The sequence below is a fragment of the Loxodonta africana genome, chromosome 26, assembly GCF_030014295.1.
Source record: "Loxodonta africana isolate mLoxAfr1 chromosome 26, mLoxAfr1.hap2, whole genome shotgun sequence".
Lineage (NCBI taxonomy): Eukaryota > Metazoa > Chordata > Mammalia > Proboscidea > Elephantidae > Loxodonta > Loxodonta africana.
In genome coordinates, this window is record NC_087367.1 from 16,301,919 (window position 1) to 16,318,570 (window position 16,652).

A 16,652-nucleotide genomic window follows, 5' to 3' on the forward strand; every position below is an offset into this window, starting at 1 on the left:
ATGATTCTGGGCCAGCAGCACAGACCCACAAAACACCACCGGATTGGAGATTTCATCCTCTTTAAAATGCCAAGTGAGTGTACGAGGATCATCTTTGATCATTGAATTGTTAGGATTTGAGAACGCCAGCTAGGTGCCAGGCACTCCGCTTAGCACTTTTTGTACGTTATATCTTTACAGCAACACTGCAAGTTAGGGATTTAAAAAAAACACTTGCTATTGAGTCGATTCCGACTCATGGCAATCCCATGTGTGCAGAGTAGAACTGCTCCATAGGGTTTTCTTGGCTGTAATCTTTATGGTAGCAGACTGCCAGGTCTTTCTTCAACAGTACCACTGGGAGGGTTCAAACCACCAAACTTTAGGTTAGTATTATTATTATTTTTTTTTTTACTAACCTAAAGTTTGGTGGTTTGAACTTAGTTGGGCACAATTTGCACCACCCAGGGAACTTAAGGTGGGAATTATCATCCCCATTTTACAGATGAAAAGACTGAGGCTGAGACCACTTAAGTAAGTGTCTTGCTCAAGGTTACCAAAACCAAAACCAAACCCACTGCCGTCAAGTCGATTCTGACCCATAGCGAACCTACAGGACAGAGTAGAACTGTCCCATAGGGCTTCTGAGGAGCGGCTGGCCGATTCAAATGGCCAACCTCTTGATTAGCAGACGTAGCTCTCAAACACTGCGCTACCAAGGCGCCACTCAAGGTTACAGCTCTAGTAAATGATAGGGCCAGGATTCAAAACCAAGATCCACCTGCCCCCCAGCCCTTGCCCAGCCCTGCATCCCGTGGCTTGTCCTGCTCTATCTATGTCAACCTGCAGAAAGCTCTCGGAAGCTCCTTGGACAGTTTTGTCAGCCTCTCTGAGGACTATCTGCAGTGTATCTCCAGGCGAAATATCCTCAGGGACTTGAGTTCTAAACAAGCCTCCCAGAAGTTCTGAGAGGTGAGACCCAGCCCACCTCCATGGCCCCAGGAGCCATGGACTTTCCTGGCCCTCCCCTCCCTGGCACATTCACCCCCTCACCCATCCCCGGGTCCTGCCTCATCTGTGCACAGTCTGAAAATAATTCAGGTGGAAGCATCGAGGGAAAGGAGAGAAGTGGATCTCTCGAGTCCTATTCTAGCCAGACTATGCCTCCTGCAGCCACTGCTCACAGAGGTGCAACAGAAAGTGAACGTGAGCCGAGGATCATGGAGTAAGTATGCCGCTCGTTTGTGCAGGGCTCCTGGCTTACAGGCTTCCCCACGCACGGGGCAGCCAGGATTCCAGAGCAAAGCCCAGTGCCTATATTCCACTTTCTCAAAGATCCACGTGCACTTTCCCCTTGAAGCCTGGGGTGAGGGCCCCAGTCTGGCCTCCTCCAATCTCCTGGGCAACTAAAAGCCTGCATCCATCGCCACACCTCCTGGCCCTAGACCTCAATTCAGCAAATGTTTACTCAGTAGGGAGCTCAAGAGCATGGATAGACACACACTGAGTGGCTGTGACCCTAGGCAAGTTCCTTGACCTCTCTTAAGGCTATTTCCTTCTGTGTAAAAAAAGAGAAGTGGGTTAGGATAAATGAAATAATTCATGTAAATGCTGAGTGTAAGCTCCCAATAAGTGAAAGTTTTCTGAGCTGTTTCATGGCCAGGGTCTGTGCTGTAGGACCCACTGCTATCCTCCAGGAGTCATGGTCCAGGGTGCCTGACAAGTAAAGAGCAGACACAAGTAAATAACAACACGGTGTGCTGTGTGAGCTGGCATGAGCACCAAGAAGGAACACCTAGCCCGCCAAGAAGGGGGGCTCATCTCTAGCTGTGCAACCATTCCTCATTAGGCCCTACACTTCTAAAGAGAACTTACATGTAGGAGTAAAAGTACAGAGCCATGCAACCAGCTGTGTGATCTTGGGCAAGTTACTTACCCTCTCTCTCTGTGCTTTCATTTTTCTTGTCTATAAAATTAAAAAAAAAAAAAATTTAAACTGCCGCCAAGTCACTTTCGACTCATGGAGATCCAATGTGTGTCAGAGCAGAACTGTGCTTCACAGGATTCTCCATGGCTGATTTTTTTGGAAGGAGGTCACCAGGTCTTTCTTCTAAGGTGCCTCTGGGGTAACACGAACCTCCATCCTTTCAGTTTGCAGCTGAGTGGGTTAACTGTTTGTACCACCCAGGGACTCCTGTCTATATAACAGGGAATGTCAAATTAGTGTCTAACTCGTGGGGTTCCTGTAAGCATTAGGGTAGTCAGTGCTCATAACACTATCTGCAAAAGCGAAAGAGGTATATAGGGCTTAGTTATTCTAATTATAGGGTCAAGTTTTTAGACTTGTCTTTTGTGTTTTCTTCTCCTTTGCTTCTACATATTCAGCCTCATTCCAGAAAGGATGTAAGTAGCAGGGCTGGGAACACAGAGTAAGTGCTCAAAAATTAGTAGACAAATTTAACTGAACAGAGGTTTAAAACAAAATCCTGCCCCCTGCCCCAAAAAGCCTTTCAAAACAGTCAGATTTGATTCCCGCTTGGCCTTCCTGTAGTAATTTGTCCTAATCTCTAATTTCCAGCATCGAGACAGCAACACAGCCCTGCCTATTGCCATAGATTTAATTCTGTCAGTCTCCTTAGGCACTAGGTGGTTGGGGAAGGAAGAAGAGCAATCTCCCTCTCTCTCTCAATACAGAGCTTAATTGCTCTTCGAATGGAACCATGTTCCTTTCCCATGAAGTCGCCTCCATGAGGAGCCCTCAGCCAATTCAAAAGCTCAGGCTGTGTAATGCTTTCTGGATCAGCCTGCAGAGGTTTTCCCAGGGCTTGGTCCCTCCCCTCCCCACAGCAACCCAGCGTAGTTGGAGTTATTTCTGATCAGTACAAGGTCTTTCCTGGTTTGCCTCGACCAACTCACATCAGGCACTCTGGACCCTGGAAGATCTCAAAAGGCATGGCCAAGTCCTCTCCCCAGGATTTGGGTCAGGAGGTCTAGGGTGGGACCTGGGCATCTGTATTTTTTAAAGCTATTCCAGGTAATACTGATGCAGGTAATAGTCTGGGTTGAGACCCACTGTCTTAGTTATTATCCAGTGCTGCTATAACAGAAATGCCACAAGTGGATGGCTTTAACAAAGAGAAATTTACTCTCTCACAGTCTAGGAGGCTAGAAGTCTGAATTCACAGCACCAGCTCCAGGGGAAGGCTTTCTCTCACTGTCAGCTCTGGGGGAAAGTCTTTGCCATCAATCCTCCCTGGATGAGGAGCTTCTCAGCACAGGGTCCCCAGTCCAAAGGACTCGCTATTCTCCTGGCTCTTGTTCCTTGGTGGTATGAGGTCCCCATGTCTCTCTGCTCACTTCTCTCTTTTATATCACAAAACAGATTGGCTTAAAACACCACCTAATCTTGTAGATTGAGTCCTGCCTCATTAACATAACTGCCGCTAACCCTACCTTGTTAACAGTTTTAGAGACAGGATTTACAAGACATAGGGAAATCATATTAGATGGCAAAACGGTGCACAATCACACAATATTGGGAATCATGGCCTAGCCCAGTTGACAGATATTTTTGGGGGACACAATTTAATCCATGACACTGACTTCATTATTTCTGGAACCCTAACAGCTCTCCGGAGCCCTGGTGGCACAGCAGTTAAGAGTTTGGCTGCTAACCAAAAGGTCAGCAGTTCAAATCCACCAGTCGCTCCTTGGAAACCCTATGGGCCAGTTCTACTTTGTTCTGTAGGGTCTCTATGAGTTGGAATCAACTTGACAGTAACAGGTTTGGTTTTTTTTTTGTTTTGGAACAGCTCTTCAGAGTCCCTGGGTGGTGCGAACAGTTAATGTAATTGGCTGCTAACCAAAAGGTGAGGGATTCCAGTCCACCCAGAGGTGCCTTGGATAAAAAGCCTGGTGATCCACTTCCGAAAAATCAGCCACTGAAAACTCTATGGAGCACAGTTCTACTCTGACACACACAGGGTCACCATGAGCTGGAGTCAACTCCATAGCAGCTAGCTTTTCGCCACCACCTGTCAGTTTGTTCTACTGTGGTGGCTTGCATGTTACCGTGATATTGGAAATTATGCCACTAGTATTTCAAATATCAGCAGGGTTAGACATGGTGGACAGGTTTCAGCAGAGCTTCCAGACTAAGATAGACTAGGAAGAAAGGCCTGGAGATCTACGTCTGAAAATTAGCCAGTGAAAACCCTATGGATCACAACAGAACATTTTTTGACTCACTTGCTTTGGACACACCTTCAGGAGGGATCGATTGCTGGAGGAGGACCTCATGTTGGTGAAGAAGAGAGCCAGCAAGGGTGAGGGAAACACTTGGTGAGATGGATTTGCACAAGAGCTACAACAACGGACTCGATCATGAGGATGATGCAGGACCTGGCAACACTTCATTCTGTTGTACGTGTGGTTGCCATGAGTTGAAGCTGACTTGAAAACAGCTATCTATCTATCTGTCTGTCTGTCTATCTATCATTCTATCTAACAGCTCTTGCTTTGGGTTACACTGCATTATGTTTGTTCCACTGGGTACAGCATTTTAATATAGCTGTCACTAGAGTCACGCATTGAGCACCCATGGCAGTCAAGACAAACTAGGGGCTGAGGAGGGGCCGCTGGCTCAGATGAATCTGCACAGACAGCCTGGGCACGCCAAGACCCCTGTTCAGTAAGGGACAAACATGGCTGGGCAAGGCAGTGAATCTGCAGTACGGCTCAAGGGTGTGGGCAAAGGCCCCTCTCCGGGGGTACAGTAAAGATATGGACCCAGGAATCCTGACTTCTAGCTTTGCTCATCACACAACATTCTCTCAACAGTATCTCTGCAAGTTTAGAAAGACTAGTGCAAACGGTTAATGCACTCAGCTGCTAACTGAAAAGTTGGTGGTTTGAGTTCACCCGGAGATGCCTCAGAAGAAAAGCCTGGCAATCTACTTCGGAAAAATCAGATATTGAAAACCCTATGGAATGCAGTTCTACTCTGACACTGACTTGACAGCAGCTGCCTACTGGTTATTTTATGGGACCATTCCCCAAGAAAGCATAATGCAAGTAGTCCCTGACTCACGACATATTGGAGTTACAAAGGACCACACTTGAGCCACCTCGTGTTTGCGTGCCTGTGTGTACATCTTATTGTCAGTGATATGTACTGCATACAGTGTTACAGCATGGAATTTGCTGATGTTATCATCCTCAGACGTGCGATTTCATGATTTACCATTCAAAACACTGCCTTAGAGATATAGTTTTCTAAGCTAAATTAGGAGCCTTCGGTTGCTTGAAAACATGAACACAAATGATGATCACTTTGCTGAAGTTGACAGGCCGATAAGGGAAGCAGTGAGATGTTCTTGTGAAGAGTATGAAGAAAAAAAAGAAAAGGACCAAACAGCCAACTCTCATTGATTTTCTGGCTAGAAACACCTTCCCCATTCCCAGGGATAACCCAGGTGATCCAGAACCTTCCACAAGTGGAGTTATTACTGCAACTGACAAAACACCAATGTTGCCTGACTCCTCTTCAGCACCACAGTAAATTTTTACGATTTGTGTATTTTTTTATGAATGTATTGAAATGTATCTGTAAGTTGATATTCAATGTTTCCAACACTCAAAGACAAATAAAGATTGGATTTATAAAGATACTGATAATAAGAGGCAATAATAACGAAAACTAAAACAAAAAATAAAGCATTCGACTTACCATCAGAACCGACTTATGACAGAGTTGTTGGAATGGAACCCCATTTTAAGTTGGGGACTACCTGCACGTTGTTTAAAACTAAATTTACGGTGTATACAATATTTTCAGGGGAAGCACTCTGTTACTAAAACATTTCAGAGACAATTTACTAAATGTTTATTCCATTAACCTAAACAGAGTATAACCCACAGCAACAGAGCCAGCACTCAATACTGCTGAGGATGGTAACAAGCCCAGCACCGTCCAGATCCAAGCCACCAACAAGTATTAAATCCCACTTACAGCTGGGGAAATGTGACAAGCTGGACCAAAAGGATTCTACCGACTCCCATCCCCATTCTGACTTGCCAGTGGGGAGAGGGCAGCCACAGGCTACCTTCTAAAGGCAAACCATGCCCAAAGGGAAGTGAACCTGCCCCTGCGACAAAATCCCAGCAGAAAACAAACCCGGGACACTTGACTGTATTCATGGTTAATACTCCATTATCCCAAACAAACCCCAACACACTTGTCCAACATTCCTGTCCTGGGATTTAATTTCAATTTATTATTTCGTGGTGCAAAATGGTCAAAGCTAAATGACCAGATCATCTTGTACAATTCAGACAGCTGGACATGGACCAGATCTTGTTCTCTTGTATCTAAACATTCTCCTTGTGCTTTAGGGTTGGTGGTGTTTGTTAATATTATTTCTCTGAGACCCAACTCTGTCTGTGAAATTTTTTAATTCAAATTTTTCTTTAAAATTGCTTTAACATATTGTTTAGAAGTCAAGTTCCAATTTTCAATCTGTATTTTAATAAAATCAGCCAAAGCGTTCCCATGTAGCTTAGTTACAGTGCACATATGACTTGTCTTCCAGTGAACAGGTGATAACAGTGACATGGCTTCGTATACACATGTTAGTTGTGTTCTCAAGCCAGTAACTAAAAAAGTTGAATAATCATCAAAATTATTTCAGAAAAATTTTAACCCACACAGTATGGTATATAGTGTGTGTGTGTGTTTATACTTTTACACCCAATGGTCCAAATTGATGCTGAAGTTTGACAACCACTAAACTGGACTCCTATAACCAGAAACCAAACCCTTTGCTGTTGAGTCGAGCCCTGGTAGTGCAGTTGTTAAAGCGATCAACTGCTAACCAAAAGGCTGGCAGTTCGAATCCACCAGCTGCTCATTGGAAACACGATGGGGTAGTCCTACTCTGTCCTATAAGGTTGCGATGAGTCAGACTCCTGTAGAAAGGACTAAAACGGAAGCATGGGTGCATTTAAACCTTTCTGCTTTTAGAGATCTATCAAATCCCTGGTGGTGAATGGGGCCGAGTGAAGATTTCTAGTGTTCCTGATTGCCTGTAGGGCTTATTCCATTTGCTTTCAGAATTGTGCCTTAATGTATTTTAATTTGTTTGTTGTTGTGAAAATAAAGCCAGAAGACAGAGCTTCATCTTCAGTGGAAGGTAGGCTGTCTGCTCTGTTGGGGTTTTCAAAGCACACTCACATTAATTATGGTAGTTCATCTAATCTAAGGGCACCATCCTTTTAAAGTAAACCATTATTCTATGTATCATTAAGAAATAAAAAGAAATGCTGCCAGTTAAAACAGATGGATCTGGAATTCATAGATGTTGAAAAGTTAAACAAAAAAAAAGCATGTCTTAGATTCAATGAAATACAGTGTTTCTTCTAAGCCTCAACTTTGTTGTTGGATGACGTCGAGTCAATTCCAACTCATAGCGACTCCATATGACAGAGTAGAACTGTCCCACAGGATGTTCTTGGCTATAATCTTTTTGGAAGCAGATCACCAGGTCATTCTCCTGTGGAGCCATTGAGTGGGTTCAAACCGCCAACCTTTCGGTTAGCAGCCTGGCGCCTAACCGTTTATGCCACCAGGGCTCCTGTGTTGTGCATATATCCGTTGCCGTCCAGTTGATTCTGACTCATAGCGACCCTATAGGACAGAGTAGAACTGCCCCATAGGGTTACCAAAGCTGTAATATTTCCAGAAGCATACTGCCACATCTTCCCCCATGGAGCATCTGGTGGATTCAAACTGTCAATCTTTGGTCAGCTGAGCACTTCACCACTGCACCATCAGGGCTTCTGTGTCATACATAAAACCAAAGAAACCAAACCCGTTGCTGTAGAGTCGATTCCAACTCAAAGTGACCCTATAGGACAGGGTAGAACTGCCCCATAGAGTTTCCAAGGAGCTCTTGGTGGGTCTGAACTGCTGACCTCTTGGTTAGCAGACATAGCTCTTAACCACTATGCCCTAACTTTAATATCAGGAGCTTTATTTCATTCTTCTGCCTTGAACCTTATACATTGAAATTCCTCATGGGGCTTAAGGCACGAACAATCTTGATTCCTTGCCCAGCGGCCCAGTTCTGCAAAGATTGTGGCTCTCCCTGTCCGTCTCTCCAGCCCTTAGTCCTCCAAAAAATGGAGGCTGCCCTTGAACTCTGATGGGGTTCTCATTTCCTGTTGCCAAAGCCTGTATTAAAACACCCTATTACCTATTAGGAAACCCTGGTGGCGTAGTGGTTAAGTGCTACAGCTGCTAACCAAGAGGTCAGTAGTTTAAATTCGCCAGGCGCCCCTGGAAACTCTATGGGGCAGTTCCACTCTGTCCTGTAGGGTCACTGTGAGTCGGAATCAACTCAACAGCAGTGGATTTTTGGGTTTTTTATTACCTGTTAAGGAATCCTGGTGGCAAAGCGGTTAATAGCTCAGCTGCTAGCCTAAAGGTTAGCAATTTGAATCTACCAGCCGCTCCCTGGAAACCCTATGGGGCAGTTCTACTCTGTCCTGTAGAGTTGCTATGGGTCGGAATCAGCTCGATGGCAACAGGTTTGGTTTTATTACCTATTAAAACCTCCCTCCACACCTGCCAGGTGCTGCAGATCTGCCTGGGCTCCAGCCACCAGGCCTGGCCTGGAACCACGGCCAGTGACGCAGGTGACCTGATTCCTCTCTTGAGTGGCCAGCCTAGTGTGGGACATCAAGGAAGCACTCCTGTGACTTGGGCCAGGGAAGTCCCATGTTCTCAAAGCTTACTTCCCATACTGCTCATCCTTGCCCGTCCACTTCCAGTCTCTTGAAAACATCCTGGCCCCACCTTAACTACCAACCTCGTGGCCTGGCTCAGAGTTGAAGCACTGCTTCGCGCCTTTGCTTGAACGCACCAACCCGTCTTAGGCAGCACAACCCTCCCTGCCTCCGCCTCAGGAGACATTATACATCCTGGAGAACCAGGAGGAGAAAAACTCTTGAGTTGGCCAGCCCAGAGAACACTATCCCACATAAAGGTCTTCCCCTCTCCAGGGCACGCGTAGGCCATCCCAGCCTTGCAGACAAGCAATGTAGACACTAAGAGCCTACCTCACTTCCCCCGTCTCCTCTCCCTGAGACTCTGACCTGAGTGTCTCAGCTGCAGCCTGGTAACATGAGTCCAACTCCTCATTCCTGCCTGGGCTGGACAGCCGTGGTCTGGACTAGACCCCAAGTCTGATAACTACTCCTCACACCATCTCCGCAAAAAGAAACTGAGTCTGTCCCCTAGACAAACTCAATGTGTGGGCAGTAGCGTCCACAGACCTGGGCAAGAGGGATCCCACCCTGGGCCCCATGTTTTAGAGAGCCAGCATATCCTGGCTGAAAAAAAGTTAAATTTATTAAAAAACACGTAGGGCTTCTGTGGAAACCCTGGTGGCATAGTGGTTAAGAGCTACGGCTGCTAACCAAAAGGTCGGCAGTTGGAATCTACCAGGCTCTCCTTGGAAACTCTATGGGACAGTTCTACTCTGTACTATAGGGTCACCATGAGTCGGAATCGACTCGACTCAGTGGCAATGGGTAGTGCTTCTGTTGCTGAGGATCCAGGGCTCAGGGCATTTGCAGCACAACCTATGACCCCCCACATCCACTCTCCTCACTAACATAGTGTAGACCCCAGGGGAACGTTTCTCCACATCTTGTGCCCTGCATCCTCCAAACAAAAGCTGACCATGTCCAAACACAAGAAAGGTTGGTGGGTTGAATTGCTTCTGACAGTGGAGACAGACCCTGCTTCTGAGCATGGGAGGATCTGAGTGATGGAAACGCTTAGGTAAGAGAAGAAACAAATTAATAAACTTGAAAACGTTTTCCTTTCAGATAGCATGAATGGAATAGAGTCTTACATAACCAAGCATCTCTCTCGGTGGTACCAAGCGTCCCTTTCTTGCCTGTCTTTGCATTCCAATTCGTGGCTCCAGATACACTTATGAATTAGCGTGGTATTCGTGGTTGCACACAGCAGCTGAGGCGCTCTGGTGGCGTAGTGGTTAAGAACGTGGCTGTTAACCAATAGGTCAGCAGTTCGAATCTACCAGACACTCCTTGGAAACTCTATGGGCAGTTCTACTCTGTCCTATGGGGTGGATATGAGACAGAACTGACTCAATGGCAACAGGTTTTTTTTTTTATGGCAGCTGAGCAACATTTTGCCACATTAAATCACATTACTCTTAAATTTGTACACATTTAAGTTTAGGCATAACAAGAGAAAGGCAATATTGATTCTGTATACAGGCAACTAGACAGATACTGAATCCTAAAATTGTGAATAGCTTTACTTTCATAAACTCATTTCACAAGACTTAATTATATTTTTAAATATTAAACAAAAATCCTTAGCTTTACTCAAATAATTTTAATTTAAATGCTAATATTCATTAACTATATTGGGATTTGACATCTTAATTTCACAGGATAATTTTGAATATTTTGGAAGAAAAATACTTTTTTGAACTAGTTTTTATTTACTCTGAATTACATTTTTGATAAAAATATATTTAATTTTTATATTCCTTGAGTATAATAACATTTCATTGTTTAATTATTTTGATCACAGAGAATGAGTACAAGTTTAGATCATGAAAGAAATGGAAAATAATGAAGTAGAGCTCAGAAACGAAAAAAAAAGAAAGAATGAAAAAGAAATAGACAATCTGAAAGAGGCTAAAATGCTTACATTTTTAAAAACTGAAAACAATGAAAGGGAAGACTTTTTTTTTTTTTTAATTGTGCTTTAGGTGAAAGGAACGGGACATGCATCTGTTGAATAGGGCCTACATACAAATTGAAACACGATATTTCAAATTATTTAATGAAGACTCAAGACGTAATTATTGATCAAAACAATGAAAACTAGGAAGAAAATTATTCCCATCAAATGCTCAACTTGAATTTGATATTGTGTTGACTTTCAATCATATAAAACTCTAGCTTTATACATTTTTTTTTTTTTTTTTTTGTCCTTCTGAAGGTTTATTTGTCAAACTAGAAGGCTAGAAAACTAAACCAAACTTGTTGCCATCGAGTCAATTCCGACTCATAGTGATCCTATAGGACAAAGTAGAACTGCCCCACAGGGTTTCCAAGGAGTGGCTGGTGAATTCGAACTGCCGACCTTTTGGTTAACAGCTGAACACTTAACCACTGGTCGCCTGGGCTTCACATGTTTTTTTGAGGACTTTGTTTATTTGACTTACAACATTTCAGTATTCAGACCATGCGATGCGGCTCTCCACTGAAACCCACACCAGGCCCCACAAATGTTAGGTGCAGGGTTGTGCATGAGTCCAAGTGAGTTGCAGCACATTTCACTGGTGAGAGCTCACTTTCAGGTTCAAATTGCAGCTCTCCTACTTATTAGCTGAATGACTTAACTTTTGGGAGCCTCTGTTTGCATATCTGTAACATGGACGTGGTAAAACCTGGCTCATCTAATTGTTAAGAGAAATAACATATGATAAGTTCTAAAGGAGCCCAGGTAACACAGTGGTTAAGTGCTTGCTGCTAACCGAAAGGTTAGTGGTTTGAATCCAACAGCCACTCCATGGGAGGAAGATGTAGCAGTCTGTTCCCAAAAAGGTTTATAGTCTTGGAAAACCTATGAGGCAGTTCTACTCTGTCCTATAGGGTCGTTATGAGTTGGAATCAACTTGACAGCAATGGGTTTTTATAAGTTCTTAGCACAGTACCAAGCACACATACGCCCCATAAATGTAAGCTCCTCTCTTTTATTCGATGATAACTCTGTGTTTTACTTCCAAGGGAACAGTGAGTGGTTTTAGCTGTGCACTTCATTCCCACAATGACTTACTTTGCTGCATTCCTTGAGATCAAACCGGGAGAAAGTACACTAAAGACGTAGTCCAGGAAACAGCTCCTGGGTTTATCACTTTGTGCATCCCTGAGAATTCTTCACAGGAATATAAAACGAGGAAAAGGGAGCGAGCCTACGTTCCTGTGCTTTGGCAAATCAAGGGCCTCAGTACACCCAGTGCTAGTTTTGCTGTGTTGGCAATTTGCATTCTGCTTCCGGCTAAGATCCAGCTAAATACCTGGGTCCCCTGAGGAGGCCTGGCTCACCTTTCGCCAAACCAAGGTAGAGCATGCATGGAAACAGGGACACTTATGCTGAAAGCATAACATGAACGCTGTCAAGGTGGTCCTAATTCCAAAAGGAAGCCAGTGTGTATGGGTGTGAAGTAGCTGACTACGATCTCTGGGTCGGACGGGGATCAGTGTAGGCAGCCAGCAGTTACACACTAGACTGGGCAAACAGACAACACTCAAGCATTTAAGGTTTGAGGAAGGTCATAGTTCAAAGGTGAGAAGGCTGAGGTCTGAAGGAGCATGTACCAAGATATCTCAACAGTTGAAGCTCCAAGTGCAAGCTCTGGCCCACTAGAACAGACAACCCGGTGCTAAGGAGGGCCAGAAACTATGAGGCCAAGGGGGCCTGGCTGGCTCACGAGCAGGGATGCTGTAGAGCCTGGAAATGCCAGTGGGGGACCTGGAGGAGAGGGAGAGGTGCTGGTGTCCCCTCCTCAGGAACGTGGAAATGGGTCCCTCTACCCAGGCAGCAGAATCTCAAGATGGGTGGGGGGTGGGTGGCATAGAGAATAATGAAAAGAGCTTGGCAAACAACAACTACTACCAGTGCCAAAACTGGGTCTGAATCCCTCTGCTCTCATGAGCTCTACGATCTTCGTCTTAGTTATCTAGCGCTGCTATAACAGAAGTACCACAAGTGAATGACTTTAACAAACAGAAATTTTTTCTCTCACTGTCTAAGAGGCTAGAAGTCTAAATTCAGGGTGCCAGCTCCAGGAGAAGGCTTTCTCACTCTGTTTGTTCTGGGGGAAGGTCCTTGCCATCAATCTTCCCCGGGGCTAGGAGCTTCTCAGTGCAGGGACCCAGAATCCGAAGGACACACACTGCTCCCGGCACTCCTTTCTTGGTGGTGTGAAGCTTCCCTCCTTTCTGCTTGCTTCTCTCTTTTATATCTCAAAAGAGATTGATTGACTGAAGATACAACCTAAGCCTGTAGATTGAGTCCTGCCTCATTAACATAACTGCTTCTAACCCTGCCTCATTAACATCATGGAGGTTAAGATTTACAATACATAGGATAATCACATCAGATCACAAAATGGTAGACAACCACACAATACTGGGAATCATGGCCTAGCCAAGTTGACACACATTTTGCAGGGACAAAATTCAATCCATAACAATCTCAAATTTGCTATGTTTCTAAGGTTCGGTTCCCGTCTCTGAAATGGGGCAGTAACAGCCATTCCCTCATAAGGTCACATGAGAATTAGATAAGGTGAGGCATGACCCAGCACAATGGCCAAGCACATAAAAAAATAGTACATAGTAGGTGATCAATAACTAGTAGCTATATCTAGTTATGATTAATATTTCATATAATTAGAAGTAGACAAGGGTAGCATTTTAACAATCCAAAATTGGCACTGGAAAGCGTCTTCGTGAGGAAGACAGGAAGTCAGAGATCCTCAGAAGGAAAAGGAAAGAGTAGTGGTGATCAGAGACCAGTCACAAGTCTCCTTCCAGGGATGGGGTTGTCAGGTATTATTCACTCTCTTTCTGAGACTTCTATAATAACAATGCCCAATTTCTCACCGCGGCACTTCCAACCACAGGGTTGCCCCAGGGTCTGGGCTCAACTAAGGGATGAGTGGGAAAAAGTCAGCTTCTATCTTCATTCAGGCTGATTAGCCCCTCCCCAAAAGGCAAGAAGAGAAGCACCCAACCCAGAGTGTAATTCCTTCCTGCCTGTCCTGGCAACGCATCTGCCATTTTCAAAAACAAGATTCTCTCCCTGAATAATTCATTATTCAAAGGAAATGTCAGCTCAGAGTGCTCTGCTCCATTTCTTCTGCGGTAAGAGTGAATCTCGGGCCGTGCGTATGTGTTTCTGAAAAGGATCCACATGAAAAATCGCTTTTTAAAACGTCAATATCTAAGAAGGCAAGCAGGAAGTTTAAAAGGGCCATTAATTCACAAATCAATGCAAGACAAATAAAACCAGCAATTTGAACACTCACTACTCAGAGTCCTTTTTGCCTGGCTAAAACCATCCACGAGTTAGTCGTGAACCTGTCCCTGACAGGTACCAGCATAAGTTTTGACTGAGCCCAGATCCTGGTTCCAAAGATATCTGCAGGGAAATTTAAACACTTCTGCTGCTGCTGCTGCTGCTGGTTCCTGACGGTCTCAGTCACAGCATAGCAGCTGGCCTTGATCATGGCTGGGGAAACGGAACCCCACTCCTCCAACTGGCTAACTGCCTGACATATGCCTATGCACAGCTAAAAGAGATAGCAACAGAAAGACAGTCAGTAAGTGGAGGCCACCACCGACAGCTGCTTTTGGACACACACCTCACGACCGGTAAAGGAAAACAACCTGAAGCTTGGATTGATCTGTAATTCTCACCACAGAGAAGCCAAAGATTGAACACCTGTCAGCTCCCAGGGTTTCCAAAGAGTGGTGTTTGGGGAAGTCTAGGCAGAATTACTTCTTCCTTCTTCCTCTCTCAGCTTGCTTCCCTCCCCCTGAACTGTTTAACCAAACACAGAACACAACTTGGCTGGACAAGAAAGAGAACAAGAGAGAAAGAAGACAGCAGCCCAGGAAACAGACTGAAAAGGACAGAGATTTGGAACGGTGTAATTCCACCATTTGCCTGAGTTCAGAGGACGGGAAGGGTCCCCTCCAGCACTACGGTTATCAAGCAGCTTCCCAGTACATTTTGTTTACTGAACCTCTGCTCTGCTTAAATCTATTCTGGAGCAAAAAAGAGCAAATAAATTTGTAACGCCACCTACCATTTTATCAACGCTTACAACGGGATGGTATATTTATAAGTTTTGTGCCATTTGATCCTAAAAACAATCCTAGGAGGCAGAAACTATTCTTAACCCCATTTTACAAGTGAGAAAACCTAGGCACGGAGAGGTTAAGTGACTTGCCCAAGGTCATACTGCTAGGGAGTGGTAGAAGTGGGACATGAACTCGGGCAATCTAGCGCCAGAAGCCACACTCAAGCCTCAGACTCTCCTTCTTCTTAGAGCTGGCAGAATACACTGAACAGAGGTAAAGAAATAGGGGAGGTGTCTTCTCCAGCTTTGTCTTTGGGATAGTGATGGGAAGTGGCCTGTGACAATAACACTTAACATTTACTGAGCACTTACTATGTGTCCACTAAGAACCCACGGGCATGTACTCATTTAACCGTCATGGCAACCCAATGGGATAGGTACCGCTATCCCAGTTTTACAGATGAGAAAATTGAGACCCAGAGAGTTCCAGTGGTTAGAATGTTCTACAGCCAGGATTCCCATCCACACGATCAGGGCCACAGCCTTTGCTCTCAACCTTTATTCTCTAAAGAGTTCCAGGGGGCAGTGAGTACCTAAGCTTCAGGACTCTGAATATCGGTAAGGGTGGGCAGGTATGTAAGTACCCCAGCTGTCCCCTTAAAGGACAGACTACCATTAAGGAAAGTAGAACCACTTTGCAAGACTGCCCATAAAGACTCTGAGGTCAAATAGGCCATGAAGATTTAATTCAGCAGGTATTTAGTCAGGTTCCTATTTGGAGACTTAAGATCAAACAATTGACTCCATTCTTCACCAATTAAATAAAAGAGAAAGAAAGGATACAGAGGAAAGAAAATGGGGAATTACAGAAATATAGTGTAATGCTGATCCCTGTGGGCCAGAAGGGTGCCTGAAACTAGAAGGAAGCGAGGCATAGGGCTGGGCTAAGGGCCTATTATATGGCCTCCAGTGGGGGAGAAAGCACTGGACCACCACCTACTCAGCTGTGGCTTTTGCTTATCAAAAGTCAGGACCTGACAACTTCTGGGGCCTTTTCCATCTCTAGTGTTTTCTCCACCACCCATCTGTCATCTTATTGCACCGGGGTGGCTTGCATGTTGCTGTGATGCTGGAAGCTATGCCACCAGCAGGGTCACCCGTGGTGGACAGGTTTCAGTGGAGCTTCCAGACTAAGACAAGCTAGGAAGAAAGGCCTGGCAATTTACTTCAGAAAATTAGTCACTGAAAACCCTATGGCTCATAGAATATTGTCCGAGGCTTTGACTTGCTTACTTTGAATGCGTCATCAGGAGGGGCTAGTCGCTGAAGAAGGACATCACATTTGGTCAAGTAGAAGGCCACTGAAGGCGAGGGAGACCCACAATGAGATGGACTGACACAATGGTGCAGCAATGGACTCAAACACACCAACGATCCTGAAGATGGCGGAGGGCCAAGCAACGTTTCATTCTGTTATGCATGGGGGCGCCAACAGTCAGAGCCAACTCAATAGCAATTAACGACAACAATGTTATTCTAAGCAGTGGACTTCAGTCTTGCCACAGAAACCTCTTTATCAGAACACCAACATCTAAAATGGACATAAGGGAACTGACCAGGTGGGAATGACTGGGGGGTCAGCAGGGTGTAGGTCACCATGACCTACTCCCTGGCCCCCTTGACAAGTCAGAGGCACCCCTACAAGCCAATTTGGAGACCTCATACTAAAACCTGTTTGTCAGCAAAGTAGGCTAG

The 16,652-nt window shown here is 45.0% G+C and overlaps 1 protein-coding gene across 1 annotated transcript in view; it reads right to left on the bottom strand.

Annotated features, from left to right (window-relative positions):
* PRKCE (protein kinase C epsilon) overlaps nt 1-16,652 on the bottom strand; it is a 628,435-nt gene that overhangs the window by 436,738 nt on the left and 175,045 nt on the right. The window lies entirely within an intron of this gene.